This window comes from Corvus cornix, chromosome 7 (assembly GCF_000738735.6).
Source record: "Corvus cornix cornix isolate S_Up_H32 chromosome 7, ASM73873v5, whole genome shotgun sequence".
NCBI lineage: Eukaryota > Metazoa > Chordata > Aves > Passeriformes > Corvidae > Corvus > Corvus cornix.
The window spans coordinates 29,005,295-29,031,195 of NC_046337.1; the positions used below are offsets into that span (position 1 = coordinate 29,005,295).

Consider the following 25,901-nt stretch of genomic DNA (forward strand, 5'->3'; position numbering starts at 1 on the left):
TTTTAAAACTCCCACTAAAACTGGTTTTTCTGCACAGTTGTTCCTAATGGAGATTCTGAATCTGGGATTAATGATTTTTGACACAGCTTAACTAAATATAGGTCTTTTTGGGCCTGAAAACTGCAGAAAAAAAAAATCTGTGTGTTGTTTCTTTTTTTGTGTGTGGGGTTGTTTTTTTTTTTGTAGGTACATTTAACTGTATGCTTCTGATTGCAGTCTGTAGTAAATTCATGAGAGTTTCACAGTAACAAGATCAGACAGTGAATCAATCCAAGATGTTCTTGTGTTGGGTTTGGCTTTTGCTGCTGCCAGTGATGTGGCTTCTAATCCATCAGAAAAGATGAGCTCTGCTTCTTTATCGCTTAGATACCAGATAATTGTTTCTGTCAGGATCTCTCGATATTCTGTGTGCTTCCCATCATTGAATGAAAGTATATTAACTCTCACTGCATGTTATGTTAATTTTTATTTGATGTTGGGTTTTGATTTGTAGATGTCTGAAATTGTGGCATGGCTCTGATTTCTCAGTTTTTTTACTTCAGCATTTGTTGAGGCTAATGGATAACGGTAGCCTTGCAAGTGCCACTTCAGAGCCTATACAACATAAAGTGAATTAGAGCTTGACCTAGAACAATACCCTTTGTCCTGAGGAAAGGATTTAAAATCATAGAATGGTTTGGATTAGAAGGGACCTTAAAAGGGACCCCGTTGCCATTGGCCACTAGACCAGGTTGCTCAGAGCTGCTCCTACCTGGCTGTAAATACATCCAGGAATGGAATTCACAGCTTCCCTGGGCAACTTGTTCCAGTGCTGCACCACCCTCCCAGTAAGGAATTTCTTCCATGTAGCTAAGCTAAATCTGTCCTGCTTTGGCTTAAGGCCACTGCCCTTGTCTGGTCACTACACAGCCCTGTGAAAAGTCCCTCTCCAGCTCTCTTGCGGGCCCCCCTTTAGGGACTGGAAGGTTTCCCCAGAGCCTTCTCTTCTCCAGAGTGAAGAGCCCCAGCTCTCTCAGCTTGTCTTTATACTTGTTTATGGAGCTGAGAATACTCTATCTGAATTCAGATTTTCTGATTGATTTTGTCTACCACTTTCTACTTTCTTTCCAGTCCAAATTTTAGGTTTAGTGATATACATCATAATTTGGCCACCCACTGACCAATCTAATTTTCTTCCTATATGTGGATGATTCCTGAATCATTTCCCATTGAAGTTTTGTTCTCTGTTCCAAGCAGTGAAATTTTAAGTCCACTCATCCTTTTAATGGAAGTCTGTGCATACTTTTATTCTTTCACTGCTGGTGTAAACCCTTCACTGTGCCACACAGATCCTGCCCTGCTGCAGTGCATGGGGCAGGTTCACCATAAATAAGCCCAGTTTCCTTGTTTGCTAGTATGAGGTGTTTCTTTTGTGGAGTACTGTTTGTATAGTGCTTATAGTAGCATGAGTGCTTCTTGGTGTAAGATTGTATTACTCTAATACTGGATAAGCTTTTAAGAGTTATTGTTAATCCTTAAACAAAGATGAAGCTACAGAATTAAACATTTTAAAATGTATGCCTGCATCCTTTTTGGGAGCGAGTTTCATCCTGCCTAACCTCAAGAATTACTTCTTCAAGTCATTCTTAACCTGGATTGTCCTGTGATTCTGTTAAGGATGCAGAAAAATAAGCTTTCCACAAATAAAATTTAAAATAGGCAACAGAAGCTGGGTTTTGTAATATCTCTGACTAGCCTAGCACTTCTGTCTCCGGGGTGGCTTTATTTGTGAATCTTCACACATCCACTTCTATGTAAAACTGGGCTGCACAACTGGCATTTAGTATTGCATGGCTGATGTATTAAATAAGGAAACAGTATTTCAGGCTCTCATGTATAGTAATATTTTTTTAAACGGAGAAAAGACAAGAAAATAAGAGGATAGGTCCTAAGTCTGGAGAAACAGAAGGGTAGAAGGCAGGAGGGAGAAAGAAGATATTAATGGATTCTACAAGTGATAACTTCTAGGGTTTTTATGAAAACAAGCATTGTTTTTCAGCTAAGATGCTCTTGGCCTTATGTAAGCTTTCTGAACACTAGGGGAGCTGCTGAACAGCTCAAGGTTTAAAAAGGCCTGGAACAGTGGTAAAGTTTCCACAGTGCTAAGCTGGCCTTTCATCTGCGTCTTTAACTGTCAGGTGAGAGCAGGATAGAGCCAGTCTTCAGGCACACATAGGGCTCTGCTCTGGCAGAGCTGTGGAGAAAAGACGGCAAGTCCTACCCTGGATCAATATAACTAAGTTTCCATTGCCTTGTAGAGAGCCCAGATTTCTAAAATGCAGGCTCTAGCAAATTGGACATTATTTTGAGATTTTGCTGTGCTGTTCACCTGCCAGATGGTTTTTATTTTGATATTCATTTAGCTGTTTCATTCTTTTTTGTTTATATTCTTCATGGCAGGAATTGTTTCTCACTCTGTCTAGTGAGTAGAGAATAGAGCACCTTGTTCAATTCCTGCTTGGGGATATTTCTTAATACTTTAACATATGAACAGTCCCTGAGCAAGAGGGTATTTTTTTTCCCAAGTCCATTAAAGTTGGATAGGCCAGTCTAGATCAAGTGTAGCCTTACATGAAGAAATCCAAGTAGGAAGCTTCTCAAAGATAATGCTTAAGGATGTCCAGTCAATAATGATTTTGTTTGATAAGAGATTTTTTTTTGTAGTGCAGACTGTTCCTACCCAAGCATCCAAAACATCCAGGGCATCCAGGTTTTCACTTCTATCTGCTGGAGAACATGGTTGGGTTTTTCTAAATTTAAAAATTCCTACTATATTTTTTTTTCTTAGAGTTCGCTCCCACTGCCCAGATGGCTGCCGTCATACCTCTTTTATCATAAGGAATGTCAAAGTAAGGGATCTTTTCCATGGTTTTTGTGGGTCTAGGCTAAGTGAGGCTTGTGTGAAACCCCACACTTCTGTAATGTTTGTGCCACTTGCAGGATGGGTGTAGGACAGCAAATTCTTCCTGGGAAGTGGTCACTGGTCACAGCCCTAAGCCTGGCTGGGTTCAGCATTTGGACAACACTCTTAGGTACATGGTGGGATTCTTGGTGATGGTGCTGGGCAGGGCCAGGAGTTGGACTCGATGATCTGGATGGGTCTCTTCCAATCCAGCATATTCTATGAAATTTTGGCATAGCTTTGACATCAGAATAGAAATTAAAACTTGAGGCTTGGATTCTTTCCTGCATTTTTAACACAGCGACAGCAAGTGAAGCTTGAGACATGCAAAGAGCAAAGTCCACCACGACAGTTCCATGTAAAGAAGTAAGTTTACCTTTGCAATCACGGAAAAGTTAAAAGATTATGCTACTAAAAAGCCAAAACCCCTCTGCACTTCCGAAAGATTGATGAATTTAACCAATGCTGAAAACGTATCATCCACTTGTGTAGTGTATAATGTGTATTATCTGCATTTTTTGTCCCTTCTAGTCTGAACAGTTTAGGATGTCACAAGTGAGGTTTCTGTGTCAGTGGTTTGAGAGTGCAGGTATATTGTAGAAAGAATGTGAATGAAGAGCAGGGGTCATTTCTCAAACAAAACCTGACAGCTTCTTTGTGACCCCCATTGTTTGTGGACTTCATGCTGAGCAGTTCTAGTTATGAATTCTGACATGCAGTAAACTATGGTGGATCCAGGCACTACAAAAAGGTCATTTTCACAGAGCTAAAGGTGACGTACCAGGTGCTATCATGTAGTAACTGGCACAGCTCCTTGAAAAATCAGTTAAGCTGATCTTGGTTTCTGCCAGCCTCAGGTATACTCTTAAAATGTAGTTAAGAAGTGTTCTTACAAATTAATATATATGATAATATTTTTCAAGGTGAATGGGAAGTTACTGCATGTTATACATACTTAATCTACTTATCACTCTTAAAGGTTCCAGTTTTCTCCATTGGTAATTTATTAGTAATTGTGAATATCACACAAGTGATATACATCTAATTTTAAATTATGAATCTTAGTGGGTTGATATATGTGATGTTGGTGAATGTAATATTTTTTCTTTGTAGTTTTGTATTTTTAATATATGAAGGAAAACAATCAGAATCATAGTAATAGTGTTTCATGTCCTTAGAGGACTTAGTAAAGTAACAGTAAAAGATGCACAAAGAGAAAATACTACAGAAAATGAAGGGGATGAGTTATAAAATGTAGCATATTAAATAAAATAGTACTATGGACATAAAGGATTGTTACTATATTGCAGTAGTATTAGCCTGTACTGTTGTTATCAGTTTGTCTCTCTTGTCAGCAGGGTTCTTCAGTTTCACTTTTTGAATTGGAACATTTTATTTAGACAACTCTCATTCCAGCATATTTTTTTACTTGCATGGAAACATATTACTGTTTTACTGTATCATATTTTTCTCCAACAATACATCTACAAGGGATGTCTGTAATTGTGAGGATCTATTTTCTTCCACAATGATGATCTGTCCATCTGTTTCCATTGTTCCATGGCATTGCCATTGTTATAAATACCAGTGAATGCAGATTCTGCAATGACTCACTGATAGTACATGTTTAATCTTTAAGTATCTCTGGAATATTACAGTGTTGCAGGCTTCATAAATACATCAGATAGATATTGCAATGTCTTCTCATGGAGGTCATCCTCAAAATAATTTTTAGCATGTGGTAAAAGCTGAAGTGAGTTCTACAGAAATGAAGAGTGATAGCGAGAGTTTTATTATCATTTCCACTACACCAGTAAAACTTCCTGAAAAATAACATTAGAAGAGTTAAGTAGCAGCTATCAAAAGTATTTATGTATGTCACTCACTGAAAATGGTTTTCCATTTAATCCTAGAAAAAAATAGAAATGATATATCAAATTTGATGAGTGTACTGGTAATTTAGTGTGAAGGCAAATCCCTCTTCAAAAGGGAGAAACGATTTGTTCTCCACAATTGTATTTAGGAATCTAAAGCTTGGGATAAATGACATAAAGTTATATGAACAATTCTCCTGAGCACTATTAAATATTTTTGGAAGCTTAATTCTAACAAATTGGCTGTTACAAGCTTCTTGCTTCATCCTGGCACTAGTGAGTTTAATATATATATATATAATATCTAGGAGTCTGTACCTGTGTCCAACTCAATTTGAACACATGCCATGAGTTTTTTTCTAAGTGCTGCATAAGGACTGTATAATTAAACATCATAAGTACATTAGTAAACATAGATCCATGTAATGTTGGTAGATGAACTTTGTAAGAGGAAGGGCTCTATTGGAAATAGAGAACATCTTAATTTTTTATTTAGTTGAGCTTTTGGGTTTGATATTAAAAAAATAAAAAATTACAACTTCAGCCCTGGTAATTTCCATTTGTATATGTGTCTGTATGAATATGTGTATGTGTATACACACATGCTTTCCATTTTACAACAGCAACTGAAAATCCCAAATCCAGACACAGTAGAATGGAGCTGCATGGCAGCTCCCATTGCCTTGGTTACAGGGGCTAAGTTTTTTAGGACTATTGAATCAATGTTTAATATTTAAATAGAAAATACATGAATATTTTCATAACAGTTACGCTCACATTGTTATGATGTATCAGAGCACACTGTAGCTAATAATTCATTGCCAGTTCCCTAATGCTGAGCTTATGAATGATTTGCTCTCCACAGCAGCAAAAGCAGTGCAAGTTAAGGGCAGCGTTGAGTAAGGGTGGCTTTGTGCTCATTGCATTGCACAGCCGTGCTCAAAACAGCTTCAGTGTCACGCTGTTGTTTTTCCTGTGCTCAGGAAATACCTTGTAGAAGTGTGAGTATGACGAGGAGAGAGTGAAGGATGCTGGAGCCAAGCATTCTCTCCTGAATGCTCTGGTGCCGCGCAGTTCAGCAGCCCAGGCTGGGGGAAGGGAAAGCCTCTGGCAGCCCCAGGGCGCAGGGCACAGAAGGAGGGAGAAGTGAGGGCTCATACAGTGAAGTAGTGGGCTCTGAAAGGAATTAGCAAAACATCTCATGAGGAAAGCTTCTTGGAAGGAAATGTGGATATATCTTTTTATGGAGTTTAAACACCCTTGGGATTTACTATCCATGCCATGTCCTGTCTGAAACCTCCTGAAATCTGTGGCTTTGTGAAAGCAGCTTCAATCTTTTATTTGTTGGTTGGTTTACTGCTCACAACTTATATCCTTATGCTGGAAGTTTGTATAAGTTTTTTAAAAAATGCATAATGCCACTTCATTTTATCGTGTATTCTACTAACCTGTTGTGAATACAAATTTTCTTGTGTATTTGGTATTATTTCAGTGTCTTAGTATGACCTGAGAAACATTTCTATGTGGAATTCATTCCAGTTAAAGAGACCATACATCCACTGCAATCCAGCATGACTTAACTGGCTAGTGTGAGCATAAACAGCTCTTATTGAACTGTGGAAATGGTGTTTTGTTCTAGATTTGATAGCCTGTGCAACATTTTGGTCTTAGCTGTACAGTGATGTAAAAAAAGTAATTTATTTTAGCTCTTTGAAGGTAGGTTTTCAGACAGCTTGCCATTGCAATAATACATAGAGATGCAAGCAACATGGTACACAGTAAATAAGGTACTGTAATCCTTATTCTAAAATGTTTATCAAAAAATGACTAATGAAGGTGTTACCACACTATGTTTGTGTTCTGTTCAAAAGCAATACAAGTATGTACTGACCCAATAACAGGTGATACTGTAATTGACCTTAAGAAAAGATCAACCCTGTTGAAAACATTTGATGGAAGTTCTGATTTCCAATTCCAATCTGTGATGAATTAAGGAATTGTTAGTGTTTTAATGCCTTCCTCTTTCTCCTGCCCTCTTCAAATACATTTAGGAAACTAATGCTTCCATAAAGTTAGATTCATTACTGAGGAAAGGACTAAGACAAAAGAAAAGCCCAACACTTGAGATAAGAGCAAAATGACTGCTGTATATAGTGCTTCTCTCCTACCACCCAGAGATGCCTTGATGCAGGATAAAATTAAATTACTGTTGATTTTTTTCTTGATTACGTTCATTTGTTCTCTTAGATTATAGTGGGTGAGTTCATTACATTATGCATTTACCAAAAGTAGAAAGGAGTCTTCTTAAATCACAGCTACAATATATCAGTATTTTGTGATACATTTTGTGGCAATTCACAATGAGTATTTTGAGAAGGTAATAAAAATTTTTTTCTTTCTAAGTAGCAGTTTATCTGAGGTCAAATCAATTAATTTACTCCTTGAGAATACTGTGTCTGCATAATTTTCTGATTTTTAAAAATTAAATAAGGTGTTACAGTGATTTCACTAATAAAAATGATTTCAGACTTTCTGAAGGGTTGTCACACAGCTGCATACAGAGTTGTCACAACAGAGTTGCATTAAGGTTTTTTGTTTGTTTGTTGGTTTTGGTTTCTGATTTTAAGTTTGATGTTAAATCTAATTGCCGACCAAGTTGGGTTTTGTTAGCAGGCTGGACTGGGAGAACCACAGAAATGTGCTGAAGAAGCTCAGAATGATGGTAACGAATGAATGTGGCAGAGGCAGGCTGTAATGTGAAGAAAAGGTACAAACTTAAAAAATTATAGCATGGTATTACTGTATCCTGCAGCCATAGGGAGGAGAGGAGAGAGATCCAGCAGGCAGGAATTGTGCAGCAAGATTGGTTTATTTAATTATTTTACAAACTCTTTTCTAGACTTTTTTCTTCATAGTCTAATTGGACAAAGGATCAGCCACCCCCTGGGTGGATTGGCTAGAATCCTAAACATCCATTGTCAAAATATTTTTCTACTGTACCATAAACATAGTTCTACAAGGTTGCAGGTGTTCATAGTTTATAGAATTTCTGCTAATCTCTTCGTGAGAGAGAAAAGTATCCCACGGGCTCAGAAAAAAGCAAGAAAATTCTCGCTAGCAGCAATATTGTATCCACAGCATGGGGATGTGAAGTTTCATTTAAAACAGTTCTGCTATTTAAAGCTGTTTCACCTTGGTAGCGAAATGTTATTTTAATTTGCCCTTTGGCATGTTTAGTTGGACTGTAAGCCTCTGTTAAGAGTTCACGTGTGGAAGAGCAGAGCAGTCCCTGAAAGCAGGGATCAGCTGTGAGGCAGCAGCACTGAGGTCCTCTGCGGGTCCTTGGGTCCCTTTCTCAGATGGGTGGCAGAGGTGGCAGGGGGTGGCTTTGATGGAGGGGTAAAGGAAAGCAGAAGGGTGCTCAGCCCTCTTCTGGGGAGTTGGCTGAAAGCTGTGCCAGGGCCCTGAGAGAGCATGGGGAATTATAAGAGAGAACTGAGTTGTGAGCTGTAAATCCTGCCTGCAGAGGCACATGGCAGCACAAAGGAGCACATGGCGGCACACAGAGGCTTGTCTCCACCGGACCCTGGGGGGAGGAGGTGTCACAGGGCAGACCCCTATGGAGAGGAGCCCGCCGGGAGCTGACGGACGGGTGAACAGAGAGTGTCCACCCCATAGAAGGACATTGAGAAAATGTGTTGCTGATGTGGCAACACGGGATAGGTCACGCCATATAAGGAAATACTGTGCCTTGGAAAAGTGTATAAAACCAGCTCATTCCTTTGAATAAACGATTCCGATTCCCTGCCGGTCTGGGTCCGTGATTCAGTCGCCAACAAGAGAGCAGTGCTGAGAAGGGTTCTCCATCCCACGTCTGTGGTGACAGAAAATCTGCCAGAGAGTGGAGAAGAGGAAAGCAAAGACAGGCTGGCTGGGAGAGTCAGAGATGGCTGATACTCCCCATAGTGTTTGTTTTTTGGCATATATTGTACTGCCCTTTTTTATTTGTGTTACTCCAAAAAAATGGATCCGGTGACAATGAAAGACATTGCGTATGAGGCAATACAGTGCACTTCAGATATTAACTACTGCATTAATAAATCAGTGCAGCTATTGTTGGGGAAAACCTGATAAATACTTTGACACAAAAGTAGAGAATGTTAGCCACTTACTGTGGGGAGTTTGGCAGTCTTTCCAAATTAGGCAATTTGGACTAGTCTTCCATTATTTTTGGCCGACTTTGCTGGCACTGTACTGGTTTATCAGAAACATCACAAATAATTTTCTGAGAGAGAATTCTTTTGGAGACAGAAGATGGGATACTTTTCTTTGTATGGGAGGAGATCATATATATAAGAGACTGACCTATGATAAAGTAAGTTTTCCTTTTACTTACTTCACTGTGTTCAGATGATCTCTTTTGGGGCCTGGAAGGTTTGAGTGATTGGCCTCAAACTTACATATTCCCTTTGCACTGCATCAAAGGGCCTTTGGAACACGCACTTGATCACTGCAATAAATTTTGGTAATTGGAGGCATGGAAAAATGATGTTCCTAAAAAGTGAATAAAGAGAGTTGAGACTGTTATCTTTAGGAGAAGAAGGAAATAAAAAGAATGCTGAAAGCATGCCAGATTGTGAGTGTGTTTAGTGTCTGTAGCGGTAAACTCTAAAATTCATAAATGCAGTGTGAGATCAAGAGTTTGGGCAAAATACTCATGTGGTCAGGGTAATACCAGGTCCTTGACCAACAGAAGCTGGACTGTCTGCCCCTTAAGTTTAAGCTTTCCTCAGAAGAAGGACAAGAAAGATTATTGTTTGGTGAGAAAACTATTGTAAAAAGAGCAGGTTTCTCCTGATAAATAAATGGGGTTTTATCAAAAACACCACAATATTTGAGAGCAGTCCAGTTTAAGTATTTAATTTAAAAAGAACTTTGGCATTGTTGTTATCTTAGTGAGTCATTGCTGAAATAAACTTCAGTCTCTCTAATCAAATGCTTAGTTTCAAACTATTATGCTTCCACATCCTGCAGGGCACAGACTAATATTTTCCATGAGTCAAAAGAGAATGGTGACAGTACGGGCAGGCAGCAAAATTTGTGGTTTTTTGCAAACTACACCTTTACAATCAAAACATGCTCATTTTCTTCTGTTATGTTTCTGGTTTGCAGATGTGGGATTAGATCAAGTGAAATCCACTAAGATTTCTGAGGATAAAAACTTCAGGGAAACAGAAAAAGGGGTAGTAAAAAGCATAAAGGAAAAGTTTTAATGAAGAGATCTCTTTAGTTATGATGTGCAAGAGGGCTTCTCCCTTTTTCCTTTGATTTTTAGGACATGACTTATCTTCTTACACAGCTGGTTCTTACCATGCGGGCCATGGTAAACAAAACATGTTGGTCATGTTTTCCAGGTTGGCATATTTGCTTCTTTTTGTTTATTTTGTTCTCTCTTGTTTTGGAGAACATGTCACCTTGTTGTGTTTAATAACTGAAGTAAGTTGCTTGTGCATATAGCTTTAAAAAGTCATACTCGGAGTCTAGTGATTTTTTTCTTTTTTTTTGTTCCCTGACATGTTTCCTTTGTTAGACAATGAGTCACAAGCTGTTTCATCCTATTAATAGCTTATTAATTTTTAATTTCAAAGTCTACTTTTGTAAATGTACTGGATTGAGTAAATCATTAGGAGTTCTCTGCTTCTCTAAATCGCTAATTATGCATTTCAAGGCAGTTTTATCAGTTTAATTCATTGGTTACACACAAATTGTATGAATTAACAAACAACATGCTAATAAAATCCTCTGTTTATTGAGGGGTGACAGTTTTTCTCTCAACTAAAACAGGCTCTGGAAAACTGTTCCTGGCAGTGTAGCTTGTTCGTAATGTTTTGTCATTTGGTTTTTCAAATCCTAGTTCCTAGTGGTATGTATTAAAAATAAGTAATTGGAAACAAGATCAACAGTATGAATTCTGACAATATTCTTCAGTCTTTTTTCATAAATATTTTGAAAGTAATTTAAAATACGTAGTTCATGGCAATACAGTGCTAACATCTCTTAGGTACCAACTTGAGAAGGTGTCAGTGATACTGCGAAGGAGAATTGAGGAGAGCTTTATATAGAAATTCTCAGTTGAATGTGTCAGGAAGGTTTAAACCATTTTCTTAGCGTATCATACTTCAAAAGGTGTTTCAGGGATGGTTAAGATGATGGTGACAAATTCTGATAAGGAACCTTGAAGCAAATGGAGGAGGAAGAGCCCCAAATCTAGAAGTAATGAACAATATGCTTTAAAGTAACAGTTATTTCTGTGTTTTTCCTACTGATTTCACAGAATAACATTAGGATCAGAGATTTAGTCCTGGAATTCTCCTCATTTCGGAAATTTTATTGTGTGTATTCAGATTCCTCTGACCAGTTCATGCCTCTTCACTCTGCCTTTCCTACTCCCTAGTAAATCCTGCCCTATGTGAACTAAAACACAACTGTGATTATGTGAGGTTGATGTTAGATGTAAAATAGATCTTGTATTTCTAGTATCTCACCTACTTCTAGCTTCATCTTTAGCAAAAAGAATGGCATGTTATGAAATGCAGAGTGTCTACACTGTGGTTTTGACTAATTGGAAATCATAATGCTTAAAAAAACCCCACCAACCAACCAAACCACAAAAAAACCCCCAAAGAACCAACACCCCAAAAAAGCTCCAAAAACACCCACAGAGCAACTGTTTAATGCCCATGAGAGAGTTGATTGTGTTAAGCTGAATATTCCACTGTCAGTCTATTAATAATGGAAGAGTTTAGTCATAACTGAACTCCAACTGTGGATTAATAATGGAATCATTATGAATTCTAGGTAAGAAGAAATAACCACCTTAGCTATGGCTCTCATGTGCTATGAGGTGAGACTTAGTGGTGCTTATAAGAAATGACATCTTCACATTGAAAATTTGAAGTGGGTAAAATCATATTTGCTACATGAAATGTATTTCTGAGCTTGTTTCGTTTGGTGTCTAAAACAAAGCGAGATCTCAATTTTTTTAGAGCTTTTTGTCATGAGAATGGTCTTTTATTTGAAAGACCTCAGTTACATTGCATTTTAGGCTTTACCCTGGTGCTGAATAAGCCTTCCAATCTGCTGCTGATCCCAAGCAGTCCAGTGTGTCAGAGAGGGTCCTGTTAACTTCAGTAGGTGTTGAACTTGCCTTTACCTGGTCAGCAGATGTTTGTGTGTGTGCTTGAGTTGAGCCACTAAATGCTTGGGGGAAATATCCTCTGGCTGCAGTTGGAACTTTAGGAATGATGTTTCACTGGCCACACTGTTTCTGGATAATGCTAAATTGCATTTTACTGTGTGCTCCACCAAATATAACTGGAAGACATATTTGTGCCTTAGCACAGAAAAGTTTCCTCTTTCTGTATGTAGATTGTTAAGACAGCTATAAAAGCTCATGCTATATTTGGACCTGTTTGGTTATTGCTCACTAAATATAGACAATATCCAAAATTATACTTTTTAGCATTAAGGAGTCATGTATTTTTCACTAGTTATGTTTCTGGTCTCATATGCTTAAATCACTTTATTTCTGTTGCCTGGGTGTGTGACACCGTGTGACACCCTCTGCAGCATTCTGTAATCTCCAGGAATTTCAGTGCCTGTTATATCATGCATTCGTGATTAAATCCTCCCAGTAGCCTGTAGGTAGCAGAAGGTACTGTCCTGGTGGCTTAAATTTCCAGTAGGCTTGCCTAATAAAAAAACACAAACAAACACAAACAAACCAACAATGAGCCCCATCATACATTTCTTAGTATATCCATCATAGTTGGATGCTGGTTCAGATGTGGTGCCCATGGCATACTCTTTTCCAAGGATGTGGTTAGGGCATAAAACCCCAGTGTCCTTCAGCCACTGGGGCCTGGAGACACCCTGCATTCTCTGTGCACACAAGAGAAGAAGTGGGACTCCTAGAAGAGTGAAGTGTAAGAATTGCTGGATCTGATGAGCTTGGAAAGGCTGGTGGCATGACGTGGGAACTGTTCAATTTTCTGACTCTCATGGAAGTTCCCCGATGGATCTGTGGCAGTATTTTCTGATCTTTTAATTACCACATCTCTCCCCCTGCAGAGCAGTCTGTCCAAACCACCAAGTGTGCTATTAACACTTTTCAGCAGCCCATCGATTTGCGTTTGTGTAGCTGCTGCTCCCTGCACCCGATGGTCAGAGCTGAACTCCAGCAGATCAGCACCAGCTTCCCCCTGCCTTGATGGCCAGTGCTCTGGGAGAGATGAAGACAATTCCAGACTGAGTACATCCCATCTTAACATACCCAGGCACATGCAGCTTCTGGCTGCTCCTGGATATAGTTCAGGACCTGAGAGGTTTGCAACATCACTAAAGCTCATAGCAAAGCAAATTTTAATATTTCATCTTGTGCGATTGTGCAACCCTTCAGTTTTGAAACTGCTTATTGTTGTGTGTGCCAGTCCTTTGTCATTATTCTAAAATAAGTATTTGCCAGTTTGCATTGAAGTTTGGAGTGTTTTCCTAGGGTTTTTCTCTTGCGCCAGAAGTATCAGTTGGCATATCTTAACCCTTAAATGCCACAAGCGTGCTCTACCACTCTAGGTGTACCTTTGCTTGGTCTTCTATTACCATTTCCTTCAGGAGCTGTAGTTCTGAAGTAAAGTATTAAGGAAGACACACCGTTACAGTGATGATCCAAATTTATACTGCCAATCCATTGCAGTACAGATGGGGGTTGATAACCCAGCACTTTTGGTGGTAATGATCTAGAAAATGCCAAGAAGCAAAGTAATAGGTTTAAGAAGTTATTTTCATGAAAAGCTGTTGGTGTGAGCATATGTCATGTGTATCTGCTCAGAGTTGGTCACGACTTCTGGTCAGCTGCAGTGGGAATCACTTTTACCTCTCTGTTAGGTTGGATACAGCTGTAAAGCAATTTTTTTCTTTACTTATAAGAAATACTAGGAAGTAAGTTTGACAATAGCATGTTCTATAATTGAAGCTCTTTTTTTGTTTTAGACAAGATGCAGCATCTGATAGGATGTCAGCAGCACTGGTATATGTGTTCCTCTGATCAAGGGGAAATGGAGTTAAAGTAATTGTATTTGTATTAAGGACTTCAAGAATATTCTGCTTTGTCTCCTACAGTCAGTACTAGTGGAAGATGGCAAACTAGTGGCTCAGCATTACAACACTTGGATTAAAAAATTTTGCCATGTCAAGGATGGAGATTAGTTTGAAGTTAACTAATACAGTCTATGTTACATTAGTATTAGAGACTTGCTGAGCCATTTTCAGCAGTTGCTGCTTTTCCAACTGTAGTTGGTTTCACTGATGTTATTGGGGGTATTCCAGTGAAGCCTTTGGAAAGAATGAGTGATGTGCTTTCTCAGTGTCTATGAAACTACTACTGCACTTCAACAGCAGACCTGTGTTGTCACCCAGACATTGGTTGTGACCAATTAGCAAGAGTAGCTAAGTGCTGCTTCTTATGGTGTTTGATTTTTCTGAAGGGTTCAGCTTCTGAGTGCAGCAATATTTTAAAATGTGTTTTTCTGTTCTACCACTGCTTTCTCTAAAAACTGGTATTCTTTTGCAGTTCCAGCATGCACCACAAGTTTTTGGTGTTGGCAGCTGTAAGATTTGTTTGTTAATCTGAGGTCTGTGTTTGTATTACAGCGTGGTGGAGGTGTAGGATTGTTAGTGAAGTACAGCAACATCCTCTGCTCGATTGGGCTGCTGCTGCAGTTCAGGAAAAACAGCTTAAAAGTGCTGTTCTGGAACCTGATAAAGGGTGGTTGCCTAAACCTGACATTTTTTCTTACTCAGGCACTGTACTTGCATCACAGGGATAAAACAATTTAGTGGTAATAAACAGTAATTTGTCTATAACCATATGGTCATATGATTTATTAGGCAAACAATTTAAAAAAATCAAAGCAGTCTCAAACTACATAGAAATCCACCAGCTAATCAGCAGTGTTGATAGGAGACTTCAATCATACCTTTTCAAATAATGACATTGTAATTTTGGCAAACTATCAAGTCCAGTCAGTATGTGGGTATTTGTTTTGAGTGATTTCTCTTTAATTCTGCTTAGTAATAACCTACAACAGAGGTTGGCAGTGGTAATTTGGCACAAGTGAAGGGCTGACACAGAGACAGTGACATTATCTAACCAGAAAACTGCATTGCATCTTGTTTTTTGGAAAGGTCACCCTGTGAAGTCAACTTCCAAATGCAGGACAATGCAGGGACATTTCCATTAATAAGGAAAAAACCAGCCAGTATAGTTTATTTTTTACTTTTTCCCCCCATTTTCTTCATTTTTTTTCTTGTTTATGTTGTTGGGTTTTGATCAAATTGTATGTTGCTATTTTCCGTCTTTTCTTTTTTTGTTTTACCTACAAAGGATTTTGTACTGTTTTTGGACAATAAGCTAGGAGATTTGCACAGGCAATATTGAGCAACTGGATCCTGGATGATAGGGGAGGGAGGACAGTGTGTTTGAAGCCCAAAATACATTTGTGAATAGTAAGGAACCAAAAATAACAAAATATGTCAATTTCTTTTTCTTTTTTGTTCTGTGGTAAATGACTGTTTTCTGAAAAATCTGAAAAAACTGATGTTTCTGATCATTATAATGCGTCATAAGAAAAGCAAAGATAAATCTTGAGTGTTTACTAGGCTGAATCTGGAGAAGGGGGGAAGAAATATGCTTTATTTATAATATTCTGGGTTTCCAGGAAATCATGTGAATTTTACTCTGAATTGTAAGTTTTAAGTAGCTGTATATCTGTGCAAAGCTCAAATCCTGAATTGTCTTCTTAAAGAGCAAGCCAAGGAGATTTCACTGAAAATCACTATCATCTTACTGCACCTGTTTTACTGTTCCCCTTGAAAAAAAGATTAAAATGGTAATAGCTATGTGATTTAGAACTTCATCCATAAAAATCTGAAAGTTGCACCTGCTGTAATGTGGTTTGGTTTTGCTTTTTAATTAGGAATACATCTGATGTGGATTAAATTACATTTTATAGTTGCACATTGAGAAATACATTACATTCAAAATCGAACAATTAATTTTAAAATACAGATTTCAGAGTAATTTAAGATGGTAGTAGGATGCAGTGTGCTATGATTTCTTTGTTTCCTTTTGTCACACAGCATTAGCAACTCCTTACTCAATCAAAGAAAGTCCTTTGGTTTAAATACACCAAGGTCACTTTAAAAACATGAATGCACAATACAAAATGTCTAAAAAAAAAATTCCCTAACATAAATAAGTGTAGGAAATTTAGGCCTCCAGATGAGATTGTCTGAACTTCTGTTTATATATTTGGTGGTATGTGTGCTGGGATTTCTTGGCTGTATTTATAAACACTAATTTCAATCTTCTTCCGTTTCCTGGGGCTGTAGCACCTACGCCCTGGGGTGGATTTATATAGAATTGTGGTGTGTTCCTGAATGTGTGCACCCTCAGCCAGAACTAGTGCAGTCTTTATTAAAATCCTTTGTTCAATTGTATCTGTAACGTGACTTGATGTTAAAAATGAATGTTAAAATCCAATCAGAAAATTTGATGCATTTGGTTTAATTTTAGATTTCCTTTCTTGGTGGGGAGCCAAAGATGTGGAGAATACATTTATTCTTAAAAATGAAATATTAAGATGAAAAGATAAAGATTTAAGTAGTTACTTCAGGGTTTTTTGGTAAGTCTAGTGGGGACATCTGCTCTGTTCGCTATCCGATGTAGGAGTCCTCTTACGAATGGATTCTTTCTAAACACACAAATTGCAGATGGGGGCTGGGCTGCTGAGAGACCTGTGCCTGTTGGGAGATGGGTGAGCAGACTTAGCTGCACATTGCTTCAAGGCTTGTGGCAGACGGTGGAGGTCTTCAGAATCCTTTATGCCAGGATCACAGAGGGCTGGGGTTTTTTGTGGATTGATGAATTAGGGCCAGTGATAGCAATGTAAAAATGTGCAGTGAGAATCCTTTCAGCAATGGTCCATTTCTTTGCAGGATGAAGATGAATGAAAATTGTACAGCCTGGAGAAATCCTGTGATATGTGTCTCTATTTTTAGCTCTACTTATTAAAAACTCATGCATATTTAATTGTAAAAGTATTAATTCATAATAAGCCTCATCTTTATATAGCCCACTTTGTATTGTTGTCTTTTCATTAATTGTTCATTTAGATTCTGAAGGATTTCTGCTTCATTTACTGCAGAAACCGAGGAAGGCAGCAAATGCAGCAATAATCCTGCAAGGAGAGAAAATTACAGCATGTGCTCACTGAACTAAATAATGAATTGTAATGTGTACTCACAAGGAGAGGAGGCACGGCTGGTGATAGCTTTGGTATCTCTAACTCCTCAGTGGTCTGGGCTCTAGCACAAACAATTTTCTCATCTCGAGAGCACAGACCAGACTCAGCCAAGTGTGCTCTGGGATACACTTGCAGGCAACAGTGGCGTGTGCCAGTTGCCCCAGGAGTACCTTTGTCATCAAAGTGGTGCTCCTTAGGACTCTTAACTGGTTTTCTCTTGAGTGTGGTTACGGATTGTAAACTGTAAATCAACAAACTGTTAAATAGGGGAAGGTTTTTCAGTCTGTTTTCCTCTTCCTTTCTAGTTGAAATTTAGTGTGTGTCTCTGGCTCTGAGGCTGTTCCCTGGCATAGGCTGTGTTTCCTCGGAGCTCCTCACCTCTGCCCACTTCAGTGATTGCCCTGCAGTGGTTTAGCTTTAAGGAGAGAGGGAATTTATATGGCATAGAATATGTCTAAGTGTCCTACTGATGTCTTGCTGCACCTTAACAAATGCAGGCATCTTCTCTTAATAACCTGTTGGTATAAATTAAGTAATCTGACTCACACAGTTGTGGAAGAGAATTTATCCAGAGCACAGTAACTACTTACCAATCTGACTTCTTTTTACTGAAATGATGAAGTGCTCTGTTTCTTGAATTATCCAGCTAAAGTGTTTCCTTAACATTATTTCATTGTTTTTAAAAAAAATAGTAAAGCATTGCTGCAGCTTTAAGAGTTCTGTCATAGTGTTCAAGCATGAAGCTCTGACCTAAAACATATTTTGGAGGAAAATCTGAAGCAGGACATAAGATTGCAATCTTCATTCTTTAAAACAAGTTATTAGACTTGGAAATGTTTGTATGGTGCTATTTTGTGGTTTGTAAAAGACAAAACTTGTTGTTAAGCAGCAGAACTGGTTTGGTTTAGAGCTGAAGTGTTTCTAGTATTAAAAGTGATTTATCCTGTAAGTAGAGAGGGTGATTATCATCAACACCTTCATATACAGCCCTGCTGACTTTCTGCCTTGATTAATTTAAGCTGAAGTTCTTTGTGTTTAATACAGACAAACAACTTGGGTTTTTTCTTATTCTGGGCTCTTTTTCTGTGGATTATAAGGAAGTGATTTAAAGAATGTATAGCAGGTGTTTTCTGGAGGAGGGAATCCTTAGGGGTTTCAATCTCTGTAGTTTCTGCAAAGATTGCATTCATAGCTATTTGATTCTCTGCAATATTTCTAACTTAATACACTGGACACCTTTAGTTGAACTTGAAAAGGTATATATGCGAAACATGGTATTGACATGTTTTTGGTAATGGCACCTCCTCCTTAAGGACCTACTCAGGACAGTCAGCAAGCAAAAGGCATTGCCTTTGAGCTGGCTGACCATCAGGTCTTCTCCTCTTAGTGTCAGGGATGCCTTTGGTAGATGTTTGCTTAGTAGAGTTTCATTCATTCAAAAAGCTCCATTAAACTGTAGGCAAGCAGAAATGTTCTGATGTTTTATTTCAGCCAAAGAGTCTTCTTAAATCTTTATGGAAATGCAGACTTTTTTTTTGGGGGGGGGGGGAGAGGGGAACAGGGGCAAAGGTGCGGGGGAAGATTATAACTGGCAAAATGATCTAAAAAATTGAAATATCAAAAGGGTAAAAGGGGCAGAAGGATGGAGATTTGCATTTATACTGACAGACAGTTAAATTCACTCCAGCTAAATCTGTCAGTTCTTAAAAATAATTGTTTCCTGTTTTCCTCATCTACTGATTGTATCTACAGTTTATTTATAAGACTTAGGTACACAAAGCTTTGGGTTGGTTTTGTTTTTATTTTACTTTGTTCTTTAAGGAGACCAACTGAGTCTTTTTTAAACATCTTCCACCCCCACATTATGATCAGTTTTACCAGGCTGGAACTTTAAAAAATGGAGAATCAGGGAAATTGCTTAGCTATGGACTGGTGGGCACTCCTTCTTATACTACTTTTAGTCTACCAACATGTTTCAATTACAGAATTCTTGAATTTGCAGTCAGTTGATACATGTTTTGCATAAAGAAATGCCTTTTTTCAAGTTGATAATACCCCTTTGTGACAAAACTGAATAAACAGCATCACAAATTGAAGCATATGCTGCTTTGAGAGAAACAGCATTCCTGTGTTCCCTGGTAATGAGGGAATCTCTCAGCGTGAGAGGTGTACCTGGTCTGTGGTGCTTTGCTACCATTTCAGAGGGTGAAATCAATTTTATGTGGTAGAAAATTGAGCTCGTACAGGCTTGAAAATGGGAATGATTGTATTTGATTTGGGCTTGGATGGGTAGAACAATGAATGTTCATTCATATTCATTGTATATTCCAAGGATTTCCATCAGCATAGAATGGATTTCCAGTTAAAAATTGAATTTAAATGAATTTATAGAAATGTTTATTGCATATATCAATATACATACACCAGCTTTTAATAACTGCCATGTAAATGCTTAAATCAGGCTCTGTTAAGTATCACTAAAATATAGCTGTCATTCATGGATGTGACACTCATTCAATAGTTTCTGCTTGGGTACAGGTTGCAGAGCCTTGGAATGAAACTGCAGAACTACTCTCATAGTAAGCAGTAAATAATTGTACTACTTCTTCTGTCAAGTGCATTATTTTATAAATGGCTTTTTGAATTGTGGCTTTTTTGGCCTGGCAGATTTCCTTTCTTTTTTCAAAGGAAAACTTCTTTTCTGTTTGTCAAGCTTTTTGGCATTGTGCTCTTTCTTCTGGTTACGTGTTTATTTCCTTTCCCTAACAGGCAAATGCTGAGTTTTTCTGTTCTTCAGAAGTTCTTTATTTTGGTCTTTACTGTCCCTTGTGAAAAAGTCTTGGGGGAAAACTTATAATTGAGTAACTCTGGGCTGTTGCTGCTGATGGTCTGGAAGTCCTAAAGACAGGAGGGATTTCAAGAGAGTTGAATGGGTTACTCTTTTTTTTTTTCGTCATTTATATGTTCCTGCAGGCTTTCACATATGTAAGTATGAGCATATATGATAGTTTATTCACAGAATAATTGAATTCTCATTTTCCCATCCTGTGACAAAGTAGCTTCTCATACAGATTATTGTCTGTCTTTCTAGTATAGACACTTGAAGGGGACTGTATTTTAGATGATTGCGTGACCTGGCATCAAAAGTCTAAACTGAGAGCAGCTGCATCAGTACTTGAAGGGAAACTCTTGAGGACAACCAATCAACAGCAACTAGCAACAGATATAGCTGTGTCATGGACACTCAAGATCAAAGCCTGGCAGCAGGGATTCTGGTTTTAAAGTTTATGTGTAGTACCATTGCATCCTGAATTATCCAAGGCCGTAGTTCACAATATGCAGGGTTTAATGGCTACATGGCTGTACCTCAAGTCTCTGCCTCAGTTGTGAACTCTGCTCTGAGGGCTGGTGCTACAGGTAAGATTACTGAAATAAATGAACTTGGTTAAAGTAGTTGCCACACCAGGAGGGAGGTAAGGGCAGGCATATAATACATACGGAACATGGCCTCTTGGCTGTGAAATTGCTCTGCAGTTTCCAGTCAAGTTTTGTTTCTTACATGAGTAGTCTAGAAGATAGGGGCCTATCTGCTGTGTTTAACTTAAATTTATGTGTAGTTCTTATATTATTACTTCAGTGAAGGACAGGGATGAGTTTTAGGCAATGGACATCCTCCTGTATGTCTGCAGAGCAAATACAAAGATACATCTGCAGGCCAGCTGGATCTCACAGCCTGGCAGCTGCAGCAGAAGGGATTAGATGAACCCTCCGTTATCCCTTCCATACAATTTTGCACAGGTTATCCAGGCTCTCAGTGTTCCTCTCCGTAATTAATGTGGCTGAGTTAGCTCGAAATGTTTTAGGGCTTCCTTACTCCCCCTGAGCTGTGGAGACAGCATTGCAGGGACATGGGACATTTGTCTTCATTGACAACAAAGTATGTCAGTAAGTACCCTCTAAAACTGGTATAACTGTAGGATGCCAGGCTATGCATATGAGTGTGGATGTGTGCACTACTCTCTGGGCCCATATTTATAACTTTCACTCTTTTGACCAGTGGCCAGTGTGCTGTGGACCAGCTTGCTCCATGGTGAACCTTTTGCCTGATAATTAATGCAGTATGTTGTACTGAAAGCCCAGTGCCTGGTGGGCTACTGGGTAGGGTGTGTGGACCTGTCAGAAATATGCACAACCCTTCATAACTGGGTTCAGCAGTAACTTCTGCCTGGTGTCAGGAAGTTGCTGTTGTTGGGTAGAAGATGGAAGCCTTACTCAAGCAGCTAAGGTCATAGGAGAGTGACATTTGTTTCCAGGTAGATACAAAAGTGTATGGGACTCACAAATGAACTGTACGAAGATCTATTGAAAATAGATATTCTGTTGCACTCTGAATTAACTGAGCTATTCTCTGGCCAAATAATGCATGGACTGTTTTCTTAAAGTATATATTTATGCTGAATTGTATGCTTTTTCCCTTAGGGTAGATTTTCAGCCAGTCTAAATTATATGGTGGTTTTGTAATCTGAGCTGATGTTTAACATCTGAGCTGAGTCACCAGCTTTGAGTCCAAAGCAGACTGGAGATGCACACGGATGTTCTTTACTTTCTTCCTCCCTCTCCTGTACAGCCGCGCTCGTGTCAAATTTCGGTGCAGTAATTTTTAGCTTTACCTTAAAACATCTGAGTCCAGTTTCCAGAAATTGCTAGTTGTGATTTCCCAGCAGTGAGTTCAGAGGAGGAGTTAGCAGACTGAAGGCAGAGTTTTCTCAGCTCAGTTTACTCCGTGCATGGCTCAGAGCAGGGCAACAAGGACATCTCGACAAAATTCTGTCTTCTTTTGCTCAGTCTTGAGTTACTGCAGCTTCCTCCACAGATCAAGAGAGGGAGTGGTTTTGCTCCTCTGAATGATTTTTTGGAGGACCTCTACCTCTTCCCCTAGGGAGGCCAGCTACCTGGCACAGCCAGCCCAGCGTGGGGCATGTCATTGAGTCTGCCACTCCTGTGGAGATAGTTTGAATGGAAGAGTCAAAACATCTCTCTTGGGAGAAGATCTACGGAGTGCTGTGTCTTTCAAGATGCTTAAGTTGACCTTCTTGGCAATTTTCTTGATTAAAAAGGAAACCTGGTTAAAAGATCATGCACATATAGGTTTGTTTCTGGAACCTGGCAAGTTTATATTCTTACATCATCATTGCTTCAGGCTAAGCTGCTTCTAAGAGTATCCACTAATTGTCCTATTTTGAAAGTCTGGGGGACTTGGAAAGTCTCTGGAACCTTTGTTGAAGAAGGAAGTAAGCAGATCAGCAGAAGAATAATGTTTCTGAATTTAACTTGTCTCTGTGCTTCTGGAAACAATTTATATTTCAAGACAGTTACTATCCAATTAATTTAAAGCTGAATTAAAGCAACTTTTATTTCATTTTAAAAGAGAGATATTAAAGAACATTTAAGTATTTCAGCTGTATATAAGTCCTGTGTCAGTTATGATGGTAGCTTCCAATAATTTTTAATATCTTTCAAGGGCTCCCCAAATAAAAGTAATATCCAGCACTGGCTGTTCAGGAAAAACAGTGAATACAAATTTACTGACAAATGTGCAAAATAGAATAACTGGGGTGAAAAAAGAGAGAGCTCTTCTTTCCCTTTTAATATTTCTGATATATCCTCAGTATCCTTGTAATTAAAAGGAAAAATGGTGTCAGAGTATAATGATTTGATTTTTCAAGCTTATGACATCTCTCTTTTGGTTTTCATTAGATCACAAATTCTCTAGGTTTGGAATGATCACTTTTTGCCTCCAACATAGCCATTGCTGGACTTGTTTGCATCATCCACCTGCATAAGTAATTATTTAAAACATGCAGACTTAATGAGTACTCAGGCCTTCTAGGTAGCAATATTGAACAGTTATGACTATATTTTAGCTGAAGGATCTCATCACTTTCTGCCTGCTGTTGATGCTCAGAACTGGTCAGTTACGTAATATGATGGTAGTTATATTTTTGAAATACTGAATTTCATTATCTACTGGAATAAAATTAAATTTCCACTACATGATACAAGATTATTAATTAATGAACTAAATCATCCTAAAGACTTAGGATATAGCCATGGTCATGAAAGTGAAAAGGCTTTATTACCCTCTACATGTTAATCAGTGGAGAAAAATAGAGATCCCAAAGAACTGGTTTTTCTTGGCTCTTGAATACTGTGACAGCTTTTATATTCATCTTTATCTTGGTGATTGAATAGGAAGCATCCAAATGTGTTAGCTTAACTTAGATCTGATAGAATGTTAGCTAATGGAGAAAAATCCTACTAATCAGCGAAATACCTTCTGAGAGAAATTCCATTATGTGGATTGCAGAAAACTTGATGAGTAGAAGTTCTTGGAAATATCCCAGCAGGAGTAACAAGAAAAGGACATCTGGGCAGAAAGATGAAGCTTTTCTCTCATTTTTGTCTGCAGAGAAAGGATGCCAGCTTTATCAGATTTTATTATTTTGTTGTGAGTGTTTTTATTTTATTTTTCATAGACCAAATCTTCTACCTGAAACAGTAGAATACAGGCCTGAAAGGAAGCTATTGAGTTAAAGAGCTATCCAGTTAATCCCTTTGTCTCAGGCCAAATCGGTTCCTGATGATCAAGCTGAGTAAGTGGCTGGTGAGTTTTACTGGGAGGGGCCCATCTGTCCTGCTGGCAGAGGTGCACAGCAGCTCTAGAGGAGATAAAAGCTCTTTATGTGCTGAAGCAGGGTAAGCGCAGTGGTGAAGCACATGAGTGAATGATGGTTATCCATCACCCAACTGCATAGGCAGGTTTTGCAGCCGACAGTGAATTCTGGCCATTCTGCTTTTGCCAGAGTTTCTAGCACGTCTGAAACCAGTGTAGGGACTGGAATCCTACCTTCTCCCAGAAAATATGCTGGTTTTGAGTTCTGTGCGGAGAAGGATTCCCAAATTCTGAATTTATTCAAAAAGCATTTTCTCAGCCACTTTGAGCTCAGACAGATGGTCAATTTGAACCTTATATTGCAGCATTTATGAATCTTTGTACTGAACAAAGCAGTGTCACACAGTGTGTAATTGGAAAACCAGCATGTTTTCTGTTCTTTGTATTCTTAATGTGTTCTTCAGCCAGTATAATTATGGGGATTGCTTACCTCAGCATGGGAGTGGCATTCGAGAGATATACCAAGCATGATCTGATTGTGTCCGAAAGAGAACAAGGGAGCTGGTGAAGGTCCTGTGAGAAGCGGTTGAAGGGGGTGTTTAGCCTGGAGAAAAAGAGGCTCAGGGGAACCTTATGGCTCTCTACAACTACCTCAAAGCTGTTGGGCGTCAGTCTGTTCTCCCAGGTAACAAGCAAAAGGTCCACAGGAAATGGCCTCAAGCGGCCCCTGGGGAGGTTTGAATATTAGGGAAAATTTCTTCAGCAAAGGAGTTGACAGACATTGACAGTGGTGAACCTCTGAGTGTTAGCTTAATGGTTGGACTGGATGTTGTTAAAGGTCTTTTTCCGCCTAAATGATTCAGTGATCCCACGAATGGGGGACATTTGGGTGTCGGCTGGGCAGGACAGTTCTTGCTGCCCGTCTGTCGCTCCGCAGCAGAGACAGCAGAGCACTCCCCTAGGGCAGGGACCCTCGGCGTGCAGTGCCCCGGCCTCGGCTCGCTCCTCTGCGGTGCTGCAGCGCGGGGGCCGAAGGCAGTGCCCGGTGCAGTGGTCAATGAGCACTTCCCCGGCAGTGCCCGGTGCAGTGGTTAATGAGAACTTCCCCGGGAGCGCCCCGGTGCAGTGGTTAATGAGCACTTCCCCGGCAGTGCCCGGTGCAGTGGGTTAATGAGCACTTCCCCGGCAGTGCCCGGTGCAGTGGTCAATGAGCACTTCCCCGGCAGTGCCCGGTGCAGTGGTTAATGAGAACTTCCCCGGCAGTGCCCGGTGCAGTGGGTTAATGAGCACTTCCCCGGCAGCGCCCCGGTGCAGTGGGTCAATGAGCACTTCCCCGGCAGCGCCCCGGGCCGCCCGCGCAGAGCACAGGCCGTGTCCGCCGGGGCCGGGTCATGCGCTCGGGGCCAGCCCTGCGCAGCTGCTTCACTGGGAGTGCTGCGGGAAGAGCCTGCGAGCAGCACCCGTAAGCCACATCAAAGAGCACTACATAAACAAGAAATGAATCACTGTTAGGAGTAAGATAAACAGGACAGCATGTGAACGCTGGTTTCTTTTGCGTGGTGGGATAGGATTTTTTTTGGTTATTCCTGTGCTGGAACTCTTGGACTTCGATTCATACATTTTTTTAAACTATTGAATATTTGACTGTGTGAAATGGTCTGATGTTTCTTTTCAATCTCCTTTAGTGAAGGTTGGGCAAGAGGATTTTTCCTATCTGTATTTTGTTTTTTAAGTGGAACCGTTTCCCAGTTCTAGTTCCTCTATGATTAGTAATTGGGGAGTATATTTAGATAGAAATAATCCTGAACTTGGGCCACTTAGAGATTAAGAGGAAATCAGTTCTTTTTCTCTCTAAGCTTCTTTTCAAGTACTGAAGAAAATGCTGTGATACGGATAAGCAGCTTTGGTACAGGTTTCACTTTTCAACTGCAATAGTTTGCTAAAGTTAGTATCTGCTGATTTCCTGGATGCCTCTATTTCCCTATGCTTTTAATTCAGGTTGAAGATTTCAGTTTGCCTTCATGAAACACTATGCCTGGCCAGTTTGGTGT

At 39.4% G+C, this 25,901-nt stretch overlaps 1 protein-coding gene across 1 annotated transcript in view; it reads left to right on the forward strand.

Annotated features, from left to right (window-relative positions):
- Positions 1-8,677: 8,677 nt before the first annotated feature.
- HECW2 (HECT, C2 and WW domain containing E3 ubiquitin protein ligase 2) overlaps positions 8,678-25,901 on the forward strand; it is a 128,953-nt gene continuing 111,729 nt past the window's right edge. The window contains 1 exon segment of the mRNA XM_019290524.3: positions 8,678-9,190. The gene's annotated coding sequence lies outside the window, so the exon portion shown is untranslated.